At 39.1% G+C, this 15,521-nt stretch overlaps 1 long non-coding RNA gene across 2 annotated transcripts in view; it reads right to left on the bottom strand.

Moving 5' to 3' along the window:
- LOC135314592 (uncharacterized) overlaps positions 1–15,111 on the bottom strand; it is a 64,813-nt gene extending 49,702 nt beyond the window's left edge. For both annotated transcript variants that reach the window (XR_010374115.1, XR_010374106.1), the window contains exon 1: positions 14,857–15,111. This is a non-coding gene — a long non-coding RNA (uncharacterized LOC135314592). The remainder of the gene's footprint in view (positions 1–14,856) is intronic.
- Between the last annotated feature and the right edge of the window lie 410 nt (positions 15,112–15,521).

Raw genomic sequence — 15,521 nt, 5'->3', positions numbered from 1 at the left:
ATGTGCTGCCCACAAAAAGTTCATTCCAAGGTCCTGCCCAAGGTCACTTCCTTGTGATTGCACAAGAGGCTGAAATATTTCACTTTCTGGTATTCTTCCTTTGGCAAGCAGCTTTCTTCATAGCAGCTTTGAAAATATCACACAGCAAGGAATGTACATAGCAGATGCCTTAGAAGAGTTCTGAGTACCATGTACTTCATGCACCATTCTCTTCCTCTAGGCTTCTGTATTGCATATAATCTATGGGAAAGAGGAAGAGGGGGAGTAGAAGAGATTTTTTTCTTCCATCTGGCTAAGTTTTCTAAATTTCTCCAAACACCACTGCCTGCAATGTATGTACATATCTGTAAATAACATGCCAATAGTTGCATGTAGAAGTCAGCAACTACCTTATCTTGCGTGATGTCTACAGATGCAGATGGAAAAGAATCTCAGTGATTAGTGTGAATTTTTCTCCTTCAATTGCCAAGATTTTCATCTTCAAATTAAAGGCAACTTATAGCAGAGGCTTCTGAAATACTCTCTTGCTTTTTTATTATTTTTTTTTTGCTTTAAAACACATTACTTGTCACTAAAAGAGATTTTCCATTCAGTAAAAGCCTGTAGCAAGAAAAATTGTTCTCTTGGAGTCTTCTCTTGGCTCAAAAAGGCCATGTCATTTTCTAAAATTAGACCACAATTTCAGGTCAATATAAACAAAAAGGGCGAGGCTCAAAGTAGCCTCTGTATTTCCTTCTCTCTTCCCGATCTATTTCTCTAATTATTTCTTATGGGTTTAGTGTGATCATTTTGTTTTGATTATCTGCCTTTAGATGTAACTTGCCTCTATCTCCCTCAGACACAGACACTTCCTGTGCTGCAAAGATATACAGATCTTTCTGGATAGTCAATTTACTGCCATTACAGTAAACACATCAATCTTCCAGTATTAAATCCTGCAGCTAAATTGTAGGTCTTGTCAGAGGTGCATCCAGAGGGAGGATCAAGCTTTACTTGATGATTTCTCCCTCTGCCATTCTTTAGTTCAAAGTTCTTGGTTGTGCTTTGGAGTATGCCAGATAGGTTAAAGTTCGTTAAAAACAGCGGAAAAGATACGCAGTGCCAGCCTTCCCACGCTGCATTGCTAGTAAGTGGGCATGGAAGGGCATATATACCAAATGTTCCTTCTATTGTAAAGACTGAGAAGCATGAGCAATCATCATCTTCTCCACCCATCTGTTGTCTCATTCACCTTCTAAAAAGAGGTACTTCCATTGCAATTGGTCATACCAGTCATAAATAGCACAGAGGCACGGCAACTTTTGTGTGTTCCACAAGTGGCTTTGGTTCATGATTTAAATTGTAAAAGTGAGTTGGGAAAGTTCATTTCTAGCCAAGCCTGTTTTTTGGTTTTTGAGGTTTTTTTGGTTTTGTTTTGTTTTGTTTTAATTTATTTGACTTTGTAATGCATTTAGAGGCATAGGGTTTGAAGGGATGTGCCTGAGAAAAAGTTCTTCAGGGTATATTAACCATTTGAGCCACTCCCTCTGCCCCAAACCAGGATAAAAGGTTAGGTACAGAGAGGATCAGAAACTGATAATCACAGAAAAGTACAGCAAGATTGTGTGATCTCAGGTAAAAGAGACACTGAAAATAAATTTTGTTAGACAGGAATGCTGAAAATATGGGCAGAAGCAGGAAGAAAAGGCCAATTTGACTCATGTAGGCAGAAAGGCACGCACACAATTCCTCAGAGTATGCACAGCTTTTAAGCACCAGTTGAGATCAGAATCCTTCTATGCTTTTGCACTCCGTTATCCCTTAGGACAGAGATGGTGAAAACGGAGGGAAAAAGACCATATGGAGTGCAGAAGTACCTCATGTATTGAGCAGCTGAAAAAAGACCACACTGCTGATCCCACTGGGTCAGTGCAGAACACCAAGGGCATGACTTGACAAGTGCAAGATCACAGCTCTTTGTCCCACAGTTCCAGTGCTCTATATCATATTAGTCTGCATAAAGAAGGTATATGGCAGTAAGCCAAGATCTTCTCTTTTTTCCTCCTGACTGCTTTAAAAAGAGCTTTTCCATCTAAAAAAAAAAAAAAAAAGTAACAGAAACAGCAGTAAAGCTTCACCAAAGACAGGCTGGCTCCTGAATTGAGGGAGTAAGAGAGATAAGGTGACCTTGCTTGAGAAGAGCAAGAGCAAAGGAGTGACAGGGAACTCTATTCAGACTTTGCCAAACCCCTGGATATTTATGGCTACAATGTGTCTCTTGAGCTCTTCATCTTAACCCACCTCCACATATGAAGACTGACCCCTAGATTTAGTGAAAAACAACATTGCATAACAGCATTAAAGCAGCGTGCTGTCAAGTGTCCCAGTCAATTAAGCCCAATGTTTGCAGTTCCCCTGGCAACCTAATCTTAGGGTGTGTAGATATTTCAGCTCTTTCCATACTGCTAAATAAAACAAGGGCAAGGAACAAGCTTGAGCACTGGCCTGATGATCATGCACACTGTTTAATTGCTGTCATGCTTCCAGGCTGCTTTGTCCTATGCCAGTTCTTTGGGAAGTGGTGCCTAAGCCTGGCTGGAGGGATAGCCCATTTGGGGGTCAATTCCAATAGGCAGTATAGCCACCATAGCACCAGGTTTTGTTCCCTCCAGCCTCAACAGTCTTCCAACATCATTCCAGCTTTGCATCTCCAAGGATTCCTCATGCTGTACCCTAAAGGAAGCAATGTATGAAAACATCATTCTGATGATAACCCAACACAACACCCAGATTTTTCAGGTGCTTTATACTGAGAAAAAAAATCACAGAATATAGTTACGTTTTAGACCTAGAAGGATATCTTCAAGGTTCATAGGAGGCCAAGCACTATGTAACATAACGTGGCTGGGCTGGGCCACTTGCTCTCAGGGTCAGAAAACTGCTCCGGTTTCATTTAGCAACAGGGATGTAGGCTTTGTGTCTCTGCAGAAAGCTCAGTGGTTCCACAGAGCATTATGGCAATAAAATGGCTAAACTGCAGTTAATTTTTGACATAGAGGAAAACATGGGAAAGGGATCCTCTTCCATTATGCCACAGCAGCAACACCATGATTTTATCTACAAAATACCGGGGAGCTCAAGGGAAGGAAACAAGCCAGTGCTGTCTGTGATTGCTCCACAGCCACCTGCAGGCAGTATGTGCAGGTCAGTGCACTGACAGCTCTCTCACTTCTGTTTGAACAGATGGAGTAAGGAACAGATGATGAACACATTCCTCTAGTAATCCTGCCAGCACTATGGTTTCTATGGACCTGCCATAGTGGCTTAAACTGGAGATGGCCTTAACTTTGAGGTTTGACTTTCTGAAGAAGAAAAATAAACACTCACAACACGTATATAAAAAACATAAATACTGTTCCTGCCCCTATGTGCCCATATCTCAAAAGCCAGTGCATCCCCAGACTTCTCCCCTGAACTGCCCTGTATTTAATTTTCCCAAAGACCTCAGGCTTCCGTCATGGACCCACAGATTTTAAACACTTTTTCTAAACTTGCTTTCTATATGGACTGGTACCAAAAATACTTCAAGAAATTTCCAGCAAGAGCTAATTTTCCCTAGAACTCTGACTTGGCTGAAACCCAAGGTATGTGAGTAGAAATCATAGCTCTCAGCACCCAGGCTTCATTATCATAACACAGATCTAAACCCATGCAGTCCTCTTGTGTGTTCTCTACCATACAGTGCTATGTCCTCCCACTGCTATTATTATTAATGGTTTTGTTATTTTGACTTTCAGCTGCATCTCACTACAAATGAGTTCAAAGGCCACAATCAGAATTGGGGACCAGTACACTGTGGCATACACAGACATCCTCGCACACAGAGAAATCCTTTGGATCCCGTCCCAAAAGCTTATTATTATAATTAAGATTTATATTATAAAGGCACTTAAAGGTGCCAAATGGAATTGGGGCCCATTATGTCATAAACACATGCACTGCATAAATACATAGTAAAAAGCAGTTCTTGCCTTGAAGAACCTGCAGTTGTGAGCTTCAAGCAACTGCTAAACCTGCAACTGCAAGTTTAGCAACAAAGTTTGGGACACACCCAGCTTAAGTCGGAGATTAGTGTCATTGCTATCAGCTGTGTTATTTACTCATGCCTCCATATTGGGCTGAATCCTGCCTAATTAAAAAAGTGCATTCTGTTTGATAGATAATAAAATAACAGGAAGAAGAAAGGCCTCAGGATACCTGTTGCTACCAGATATTTTATAAAGGGTGGACAAGGTCACAATATGACAGTTTCACCGTTGACTCTTTTTCAGCTCTTCTCTTTGAAAAATTTCCACCTTCTGTGATCCATCAAAATGGTTTTAGTACTTATTTCTTCCATAGTAACCATTTCCCTCTTGTCCCTATACAATCACCCACTACCTGAGGAACTTCCACACTTTTTGCTATGTAGAGATCATGCTGAAGTCACAAGAAGGTGTGAATTTCATTTGCCTAATACTTATGGTGGGATCTGTTTCATGACATAAGGCTTCTGAGATACCACCAAGATTTACCCATAGATTGAGCTCTCAGTTTACTATGTCTCTTTCTCCTCCCTCCTGAAGTCAACAGCTTTTTATGAATAGCAAGCCATCAGAGTCTACAGATCTGGACATTCAAAGAATGTCCGAGTCTGTAAATGGAGGAAAAGTGGGTTGCTGAGTTCATGTCTCCTGGCTGGGAGAAAAGTTAATGCCTTTTGCCACCGTACATAGACAATAATGGAGAATTGCTCTTAAATCTCATTTCCTCAGAGAAACTCTGTGAAGGTATTCAGCCACAAAGGGAGTGAAAGAGAATGCAGATGGATCGTGCCAGAAGGTTGTGAATTTTCTCTTTCTGGAGGATAACTAGACTGTATTCATCTTTTTTAAAAGACTTTTTGGAGGACTTTTGCTTAATCTCACATGCTTAAGACACGTGAGTGTCCAAGGCAGCGCTGTACGTAGTGAGTTCTTTCTGGAAGCTTACCTGATTTTACAGTTGCAGCAGGTATCTGGTAATAGAGTTGATCACAATACATCTTTGATTACCTTTACCATGATTGTAGAGAAGGAAACCTAAGTACCTTGCCCTTTCAACACAGTTGTCATTTCTCACCATGTCAGTATATTTCTGTCTCCTGTAGCAGCACTGACATCAGAGTAGGAAATTATTATTTCAGCTTTATATATCTCCATCCTTTTGTACACCTAGCCTTAGTCCCTCTATGCAAGGCATTCAGCCATTTGGTACTAGTACACCTAAAAGGCTTAGTCATGGTCTGGATTAAGGACTGTCATCTACAATTCCAGCTGACCTGCTGAGCATGATTCATGAGAGCGGGTCATACCCACAGATGCATTTCAGAGCATAATGGATTTTTAAAAACAGATCAAGAAAACTAAACACTTCACTGAGAACAGAATTCCTCCCCTATGTCAGGAGAGAGAAAACAAATCGTATCTGACAGAGTGTGTCACAGTATTTACTACACTACTGAAGGTGATGAGTTTGCTGATGGTATGGGAAGTATCTGTAATGGAACAAAATACAATTAAATAAAGCCTGAGATTCACCAGTACTTTTTTAAAAAAGGTATAATCAAGAGCGTATTAATTACAAAAAAATGTTTAATATACTACAATTTTCTGTCTGCTGCCAGCACCTCAATTATATTCAGTCTCTTATGTGCCTGCAGCCACAGACATGTCAATACTACACACTGAAGGAAAAAACAAATTCATGTCTTATTAAATCTGCAACTGTAGCCGCGCCCATTTCACACTTGAATTTCTCATCCTCCAGGCAGATTTCACTTATGCATTTTTAAGCGAAATGCACTATGTAAGAGTTTCTTTCACCATTTAGGCTCTTAAGTATGCTGTTTCCTTCTCCTCTAAAAAATTGTATTTGTGTGGTCAATGGAGGATCCTGAGATCATGAACCATCATCTCTTTCTCTCTTCCAGTCAGAGTTAAAATCATAAGAATATAGTGTAAGATATAAAACTCAGATTGTATAGCCTGTTTTTTTCCTATAATGAAAATTCAGGAGTTATCATTCAACAGCTTCACATATTATCTTATCATGTGCACTTAAAAGTGAAAGCAACCAGTTTGTGTCTTTAATTACCTAACTTTTTGCCGTACTCTGTACTTAGACAAACTCACACAACTCACATTCATGTTCTTCTGTTTCTATGCACAGTGAGACCTGACTCACCTGACATTACAGTTTATTTATACGAGATACTTAAATTTATAGAAAAAAAAACTATTGTAGGGAAAAAGACAGAAAGAAAGTTCTTGGATAAGCTAGTTAAGGGTCATAGCTACTGTTGACAATTGCTTATTTGCTTGATGAGATACTGGACTTTCTACCTCTTTTATGGTTATACACAATGAGGTAGGAGAGCTTTAGCAAGAGACATTGCAGAAGCTTCCTGCTTTCTAGGACATTCTGGCCTGGTGGATTGCTGGAACACTGGTCTTAATGATTGAACATCGACATTTACGTCCCTGCAGGCAGAAGGTTGTGAATTCAAGTATCCCACAACCTACTTGAGGTTTCTGATTGCCTAGCATCACTGCCCCTTCCACAACTTGTACAAGGCCTGACCAGAGAGGCCTCTTCAGAAAAAACCCACACAATTTAACTGTGTAGGTGGATAGACTGAAGAACATGAAGTCTATGGGTCTCAGCAAGGCTCAGGTGCCTCCTGTCTCAGTATTGTGAACAAGACCATTCTCACAAAAATACTTTTAGTATGCAGGTATGTTACTGAGGTCACTTCAAGCACTTTATGCTGTGGAAGTCTTTAGAGCCAGATGGCATTTTAGTAGAGATTAGTTTAGCAGAGAACCTGCACACACAACAAAGTGACTTCCATGTGAGTACAGTACACTAGCTAATTGATAGGTGATATGGAGGTGCTGGAAGGTAGGCTGGTTCCCCCTACCCCACCCCCCACTCCCCTTTATGAGCAACACTTGTCATTCTCAGCAAAGGAGAGTAGCCAGGACATGGAAATCAGTCATTGATCTTGGGCAAAAAGATTGGATCAGTCTATGAAACATGGGACCCCACCTAGCACAGAAAGGCCACTGTGTCGGTCAGTAGCTCTTTCCTATTGAACTAATCATTTGTGTAACTGTTTCAAAGGGCTGCGTGCTGAGGCAACGTAATTGTCTTAGATATTTTTCAGATACACTGATGTTCAGTGGGCTCATCACTTTTCCAGGGTGATGTAATATTTTTGTGATCTGTATTCTCATGACGAGCAGTTTCTTACACAAAATACAATGTACTTCTGTAAACCTATAAAATCCTCCAGAAAGGGGGATGCGTTGGGAGATCAGGTTGTAACCTGGGATCTGCAGAATTTCTGCTGTAGAGACTTTGTACAGCTTTAACCAAGTATCTTTATCTTTCAAGTTAAATTTGCTGCTGATATAATGATTGGAACTAAGACTACTGACATTCATGCCATTGGACACTTCGTTCTTATGTTACGTCCACTGTGTAGTGAAGATGATAGTTCTCACTGTGAGAGCTGGTAGGAAGGTTGGGAGAGTTAAGTCAGGTTTTCAAATCGCTGCCTAAATGCTAAATAATAATGGAAGTTACTATAATACAACTAGTCTTTTTATTCTTTACATCACTACCTTATTTTTGGTTATTCATCAATGTTCTCATGCTTCCTTTTCCTTTTCCTGAGACGTCATTATAAAGCAACTGTTTAAAGGCACCAGATTGCTCACAGATCCTGAGCAAACCTAGCAAGTGCAAGAATAGTTCGGGTCTCTGCTTTTTCCATTTATTTTTTAAGAGTACCTGCATTTGATATATACTGGTCTCTTCTTTTTGTCTGTGTCTCTTGTCCAAGCATTTTAAAGCATAAAACAGAAGGACATTGCCTGAGGTAGTAGGAGGGGATGGAGGAAATCCTATACTGGAGGAACAATTACAGGAAGCTGACATAGCCATTAAGATGTTTAGAAGAATCAACTGAGAAGAAAGTGGTTTTGGTGTGGTGCCAAGTTAGAGGAGGAAATGGCTTGTATGCAGGGATGGATTTCAAAAAATAAACATTAAAAAAAGCACAAAAAATGTAGTGTTAGTATTTAGCTGAAAAGTCCTGCAACTTTGAGATAGTCTGTTGCCTATGCACCTGCTGTAAAGGAGGTAAACATAGGTCACATGTTTCTAGAGAGGGATTTCCTCAAAACTGAGGAAAAGAGCTGTCAAAACCTTGTACCCATCTTCATAGGGGCCGACTATGAAAATGAATGTGACTGAACTGCATTGTATTAGGATTTTGTCCAAGTGCCCCATTAGGAGCTTTTAGCATCTGGCATAATTTCATGCTGCCTGAAAGTCTTACCCGTAATCTGTACTGGTCTGAGAAATGGAGAGGCATATGAGGCTAAATTCTCACCTTCAAAAGCTTTCTAAAACTATGGTTCTTTTCCTTGGTCCCCCAAATTTTGTTGAGTTAGAAAACCTTGAATTTACATACTTTTAGTAGAGATCTTCATTTTAAAAGATAAAATCTTCATGCTCATGAGGCATATTCACATCCCTCTGCTGATGGTAATGCTGGTCAGAAAGATCATTTTTCCATCATCAAAGAAGAATTTATCGTATTCTGCCACCTAAGGGCTTGCACATGTGACAAGTCTGCATTTGCTCCATCTCTAGAGTGACTGAGTGTACACAGTCCAGGGCTGAGAGGTGTGAAGGATGGACACAAGCACACAAATGGACATCAGGAAGCGCAAGCCCCTGGTACCCTGACAAGTGGACAGAAACTACCTTATGAGGACTGAAAAATCTTTCTCACAAGGAGAAGAAATATGTTACAAAATGTATTGAGATTGAGAACTGCATCTGAGCCTGGAAGGCAATAGAGGAAATGAAAGGGAATTACTGTGGCTTAGCAAGAAGGAGAGGTAGGAATAGAAGCACTTGGTTGCTTATTAACATAAAATCAGAAAACACCGTATGGAAAATAGTTGGAGTAAGATATGGAGAGACAAGTTCATCAAAGAACTGGGATGTGGGAGGGCCACTGGAATGAACTGGTCTAGAAAGTTGGGGTGAGGAGGAGGAAAGTAAAAAGATGGAACAGATTCTGGGCAGTGAGATGGAGCCCAGCTCAGCAAGATTGCTGTGACAGAAGTGAAATAGCTGAAGAGCAGAGACTGAGACAAAACATGGTGTAAGGGCAAAGGTGGAAAAAGGTATGGATTAAAAACAGAAAGAGAATTAAAATGGAAAAACAGGCATAAGAGTTAGCGCCAATTAAAAATCACCCTGTTCCATAATATTCAATGGAGCCTTATTCCTGTCAGCCCTGCTGTCAGAAAATATCTGTGAGACCCACAAGCAAAATGTCAGCCTCGTACTGCCATTAGCGATGTCTGCATGGGGGACTCATGTATAAATTCATAGGAATTAAGACTGAAAATACCATTGATTTCTAAATGTTCAAAAATGAATCCATTCTTGACTTGAAGACAGGAAAAGATAGAAAATGTCTAATCACTGTTGAAACAAAAGCCATTACAAATTTCAATTACAAATTCACCTTATTTTTTTAACTTCCAGCCATGAGTGCTTGTTATCTCTCTGTTAGGACAGAAAAGAAATCTTTTCCATTCTATTGTTTCTCACAGCTAGGGTATTTAAATTCTAAAAACAAAAGACTGTTTGATAGTATTTAAAAGCTAAACAGATTGAGCCATTTAGGCTTCTCACAGTTTTCAGATGGTAAACCACTTTTGTTGCTATCATTTTCACACAGTCTTTCCCTTTCTGGTGGTAGCAGTTGGAATCTCCTATCATTTCAGTGCTGCTTTATTGGACTAACCCAATTATTGGGTTAGTTAAGAAGATGACGTCCTGGATAAATTCACACTTTTATTGAGTAATTATTTAAAATACCTAAGAGATCATTCAGGAAACACCAATGGGCTTCACTGGTAGGTCCCTAATAATTTGCCATTGTAAATAGAAACAAAGGGGTCATAAAGAAATACCAGGCCTGAATATCAGTTTCTAACTGAGCTCATGGCTCTATACCTCCACTGATGTAACCAAGCATGATGTCGATCCTTTTATTTGACCCTAAAATAAACTTTAAACTTTAAATGTACGAGGATTCCTAGGAGTCACACTACTTCAGTAATTCCTTCTAGCATAACATAATTATGTACCCAAATGTTCAGTAAGAGTATGGTTCATTGTCTTTGAAAGTAGAAAGAAAATTTCTTATGACAGCCTTATCATGATTTTTTTCTGTTTTAAACTTCTTAATATATGTGTGTGCCATTATATTACAGTACTCTTTATGGTAACATAATTATGCAGTTAATCTAGAGTTATAGCATACACTTTACAGATAAATTGATTGTCAGTAATGACTAAAACCATGATATGGACCCAGACTCTCAGTACATTATAAGAAATAATTCACCTCAGAATGGTCTTATCTTCTCCCTCTCACAAGAAAGCCACATAGTCTGGCATTTCTCAAAGGCAGGTAAGCGAACTAACCACCCATATCCTATTCATACTGCAAACTGTACACTTCTTCCTTTTGACATGTGAAAAAGGTCACGTCAATCATAGACACTTAATTTTCTGTACCTTCTATATGAATGTATTCCATTAATTCATTAAACTCAGTGCTATATGTTTAGGTGCTTTTTCACCTTTTTAGAGTTCATGGTATAATCATGACTGAATTGTAAATTACCTGCTTAGCCCACATGGCTAGGTTTTTATGTAGAATGTAGGGTTTTCAAGCCTCCTACTTAACCATCCTAGTGTCAATTCAGCAATATTTGTGGCTTTTTTAGTTTTCCCTGCTTCAAAAATAGGAAATTACACAACTTCCATGTCTTTCATATTAAAATAATATTTTTATTTAATATTAAGATTGAGTAAAAAAAAGCCAGATGTATCTGTACCATGCCAGTTAAGCAATCTAAAATATATGCTTTATGATGCAAGCTAATACTTTTTGAAGGAAGGTAGGATTTTTGTGAGTGTGATGATACACAATGCACAGTAATTTGATTTTAAACATTAAGATATGTAAAATGTAGGGGGTTTGTACTTCTTTCTGGATAGACCTTGCCTCTCCAACAATACACGAGTTCTGTGTTCGTTATCTTTTGCTTTATTTTCCTATCCAGTTTTGGCTATAAGAATCGCAAAAGCAGAGATTCATGTATTTCCCTGCAAAGCCCTGCTGTTTGAAAAGAGAAAGCATTTTCTAAAAGCCAACGTATTGCTTATAATAAATGTGGGCTGTCATGTATCACAGTGTGATAGTATTTAGTAAATACAGAGGTTTTATCAGTGGCTATCACGTGAATAATAAGTCTAGGTCATTTTAATATCCTTCTCTGTGAAACCAACACGGATAATGTCAAGGAATACGTCATTCACCCAAAAGATTCATTCAAGCACAGGCCAATAGGGCAACAAAGACTGGTACTATTCAGGAGGCAAAAGAGAAAGCCTCAGGCGTACCCCAATTGTGACACAGTTCAGAAGGTTATGCCAGGGTCAGAGAGCTCCATGGGGAGGTCCCTGCACCCTTTGCCCATCCGAAAGTGTCGGGCGTGTAAGCTATTTGTGAACTCAGGAAAGGCATGTTGCACAGAAACACGTTCTATGAAGTTGGGTTAAGGAAGAAGCAGGGGGGAGGGGGGCTTGCTGTTGGGTGTTGTTATGTTCAGGGGGCAGTTGTATCCCCTCACACAGCCATAGCATTTCTTCCCAGGCAGAGTGAACTGCATCGAAGCAGGAGGAAGCTGCAAAAAAAAAAAAAAGAAGAGTGTCCTCAGGGAGAACACTGCAGCACCCCTCAATCACCCACAGCATCTGCACCCCACTAGCTCCTACAGTGTGCTCCTGGACTGCTTCTACAACAATCAGAAGATGCTAACAGTCTGAGAGTGGTATCTGAGAAGGCAACAGAGCAAGTGGTGGTTTACCATAGCTGTCCAATAGCAAACACAAAGGAATAGCAATAAAACTGTTTTCCTCTGTTTGTATGGCTGGCTGAAGGAATATGTCCCTCCCTAATCAAGATTTGTAGCCCTAAATCCTCTCCTGTCTTTTCTCTCAAGAAATTGCTTAAAATGTAGAAAAAGCTCCTTTTTCTATTCAACTACTTGCTAATTATTATATCTACCTTGGGTGGGGAACAAGTTCAAATATTTCTTGCAGTGATTTGAACATTTTTTTACCTTAGGAGATAGTCCAAACAACAGGCTATGCAGTGTGATGGAGCGCATTCCTTCTTTTGATGGTATTCTATTTTGGATTAAACACTGAAGTTTTCATCAGATGCAAAAGTAAATGCAAACTCCTAGGGGTTCAGACACTCACTGGGCAAAAAGGAAAAGCTAATTTCTAACCCCTGTTCTTGGTAATACTTTGTGTAAAACTCTGAAATGATATCTGAATCCTATGTGTCTATATCCATTCTTGAAAAAAGCTATTTAACCACTAAGTCTTACTTACGAGGCACCTAAACCCTACAGGTGAGAAAAACATCTTTTGTCTGTGGGTATTTTAGATGTCCCCTGCTTTGCATTGTGAGTGACATGCCATGCAAAGCAGAAAGGTGCCTAAGTTGGATGCTACAAGTCTGTCAGATAATCAATTATTAAAGCATAGAATCAGTCCGTGCTGTGATATCCAAGGCTCCTTCATGAACCTACGCACTCCAGACAAGCAGTGGTAAAAACAAGAGTGCCTGCAGAATGTAACTTGCTTCTGTGGTTCAGTCAGCAGCTAAGGTGGGGTTTTGTGGATGAATATCCTGTACTTAAAAGCACAGGGAGACATTATAATACCCAGGTCCTTTTGCAGAGATAGCTCTATCTCTAATTTTACACTTCAGAGTTAACACACAATGATATTACGCAATGATCATTTAGTGAACCCTTTAATCTCCTAGGGAATTAGGACTTCCTCATATTCAAAGTCCTGCATAGCTGGAAGGGTATCTGGACTTTTGGACTCAGCAGTTACATATTCTTAAAAAGGAAATTGATTCTACAGACATTGAGAGTAGATACGTTGTGTTCAAGGAACAACAAATAGAACACCTTTTAATATTTCACATACTTTACTCCAGAAATTTGCAGTATATCTGATGAGGAATGAACCAAAGCTATCAAGAATACACAGGTATTTTTTCACTGGATGAATTAGTGAAGCTCTCATTTCAGTTTGTTCTTAGTAGTTCATTGAGAAAAATTGCATTAAATTATCTATTTCACCTAAAGGAGAGGCAGAATTTACTCATGCACATACTGAACAACCAATGACTGTTCAAAAAAATAACCATCTAAATAAAAGAAGACTGGAAATCTTTACCAAAACTACATTTTATGTCTATTTTCCTTTCAGAAATCTTAAGTAGGAACTTGCTTGTTATATACTCCATTAACCAAGGACTCTGTAAATAAACATCATATTATTTTGTAAAGGAATGGTATGGTTTGTTCCAGCCAAAGCCAGGCACAACAGAGCTGTTTTTAGTGTGATTACGGTAGGTATTAGTACCACAACCAGCCACAGAAGCTGCCACATCAGAGGTGAGGAAACAAGACTTCCAGTTCACATAAGTCTATCATAGTGAGCTAAAAGAGCTAACACAGCTAACAAAGCTCAGTTCCCCAGATGTACAAATTAGCCCTAACAATGTTGTGCATGGTAGATAGCTGGAAGTTTAGTTCCTTTTACATTTGTATCCATATAAATCAGAATTATAAGTCAAGTAATTTTCAATACTTCAACAATATTCATATAAATATTGAAGATAGAATTATTTTTACATTACTGCTGCTGAAGCAATAGCTTTTCATAGTAACTGCTTTTCATTCACATCAGCAATAACGGTATCTTTTGTTTAACAGTAGAACTTAGCAGGAAGAATTATGGCCATAGCCATTGCACTACGATTAAAATACTCCATTGCAAACAGAAAATGTAAAGTAAGGCTGCCAAAACTGTAAAAAAGCTGATATTGCAGGATTTCTGCACTGTCTTCCACAGCTTAAAGGCTGATGTTGTGCTTAAAGAATAAGGTGGGAGAGTCACAAGTTCATGCTTCAGACTTGTCTCTCTGATCTACAGTTTTGACTGACGTTGGGCAAAGAACTGAAACCCTTAGAAGAGGGAGGAAGTTCTCCTGAGTCTTTGATCAGTTCTTCAGTCTTTTTGACCATGTTCCCCACCTCTAACATAGGGATGCCATTGCTTTTTTGTCTAAGTTTTTAGCCACTAAAAGGGTAAATATCCTACATAACTTTGTGTGAGTTTCTTCAGTGCAAAATACTCATATAAACTAATTTAGGCTATCTAACATCTAACTTCAGTTCAACTCAGGCACCAAAATTGGGGCCTTAAGGCAAGATTTGTCCCACCTAACGCAGATCCTTAAATTAGGGGTCCAGTTTCCCTACAGTCCTTAGAGTTCACGGAGAGAGAGACATTTACTGAGGCATTTATGCTGTCATAGTGGGAGATGTACCTTGCAGGACCTCTCATTCTCCATTGACTCCAGGAAGCATAGAGTGACTGAACTCCTATCATACATAATTCAATTACCCAAACTTAGCTGAGCTGGATCTGGGTCTGGGTCTTAGCTCTGCACTGAGACAATGAAGGGTATTATTGAGATCACATAAGAACCCCATTAATTTAAAATAGGTACAGCTAAAAAAACCCATAGAAGTAAACTTATCATCACTTAAATGAATTAGAATATGCCCACCATCTCTCAGACTTAGAAATTACTTTACTTACAGCTATTTCTCTTGCCAAATCTGGTGTATTCATTTAAGGAGTTAAATATGAGGTTTTGCTCCACTTTACTCTTAAGGAAGGAAAGAATGCCTCTTTGAAAAACTTCTTCTTGCCCTTCTCTTTTCTTGCTTGTACATTTCAATTGCTGTTTTCATATTTTCCAGTCTTAACATCCCCTCGAGTAATTATTGCCACACAATTAAGAAAACATTTAGAATGGAAAAGTCATTTGTTAAAGAGTTTCACTCTAAACCAATGGTGTACTCCTGTGCTTTGACTGATAACCTTTCCCCTGACAACTTTCTGGGATCTGATGACTGTTTAGATTCACTCGTTACTGATTCTTGAGTTGAATTGTCTGTGACCTGACCTTTCAAGTAGTATATTTACTTGCTGAAACTAACACATTTTCACAGGTCAATAGGGGCCAGCATGACAATCCTTAAAACACAGAAGCTATATTTACTTAGTTTAGAGTGCAGAACTGTTTTCCTCTATTTTTCTTCACAGTTTGATGGGTTAACCCATAGTATTTTCTGTCCTAGGATTGGATTCTGTACTGTTCCTCTTACATTCTCTGTATATTGACAATACAGGTTAAGAAAACTACTGTTAGTGTTGAAGAAATCAGCTAAAAATACTAATAGCAAAAATTCTGGGCTAAA

Source organism: Phalacrocorax carbo, chromosome 1, assembly GCF_963921805.1.
Source record: "Phalacrocorax carbo chromosome 1, bPhaCar2.1, whole genome shotgun sequence".
NCBI classification, from domain to species: Eukaryota; Metazoa; Chordata; class Aves; order Suliformes; family Phalacrocoracidae; genus Phalacrocorax; species Phalacrocorax carbo.
The sequence above is the reverse complement of the archived record's forward strand: the minus strand, read 5'-3'. Positions and strand labels throughout refer to the sequence as shown.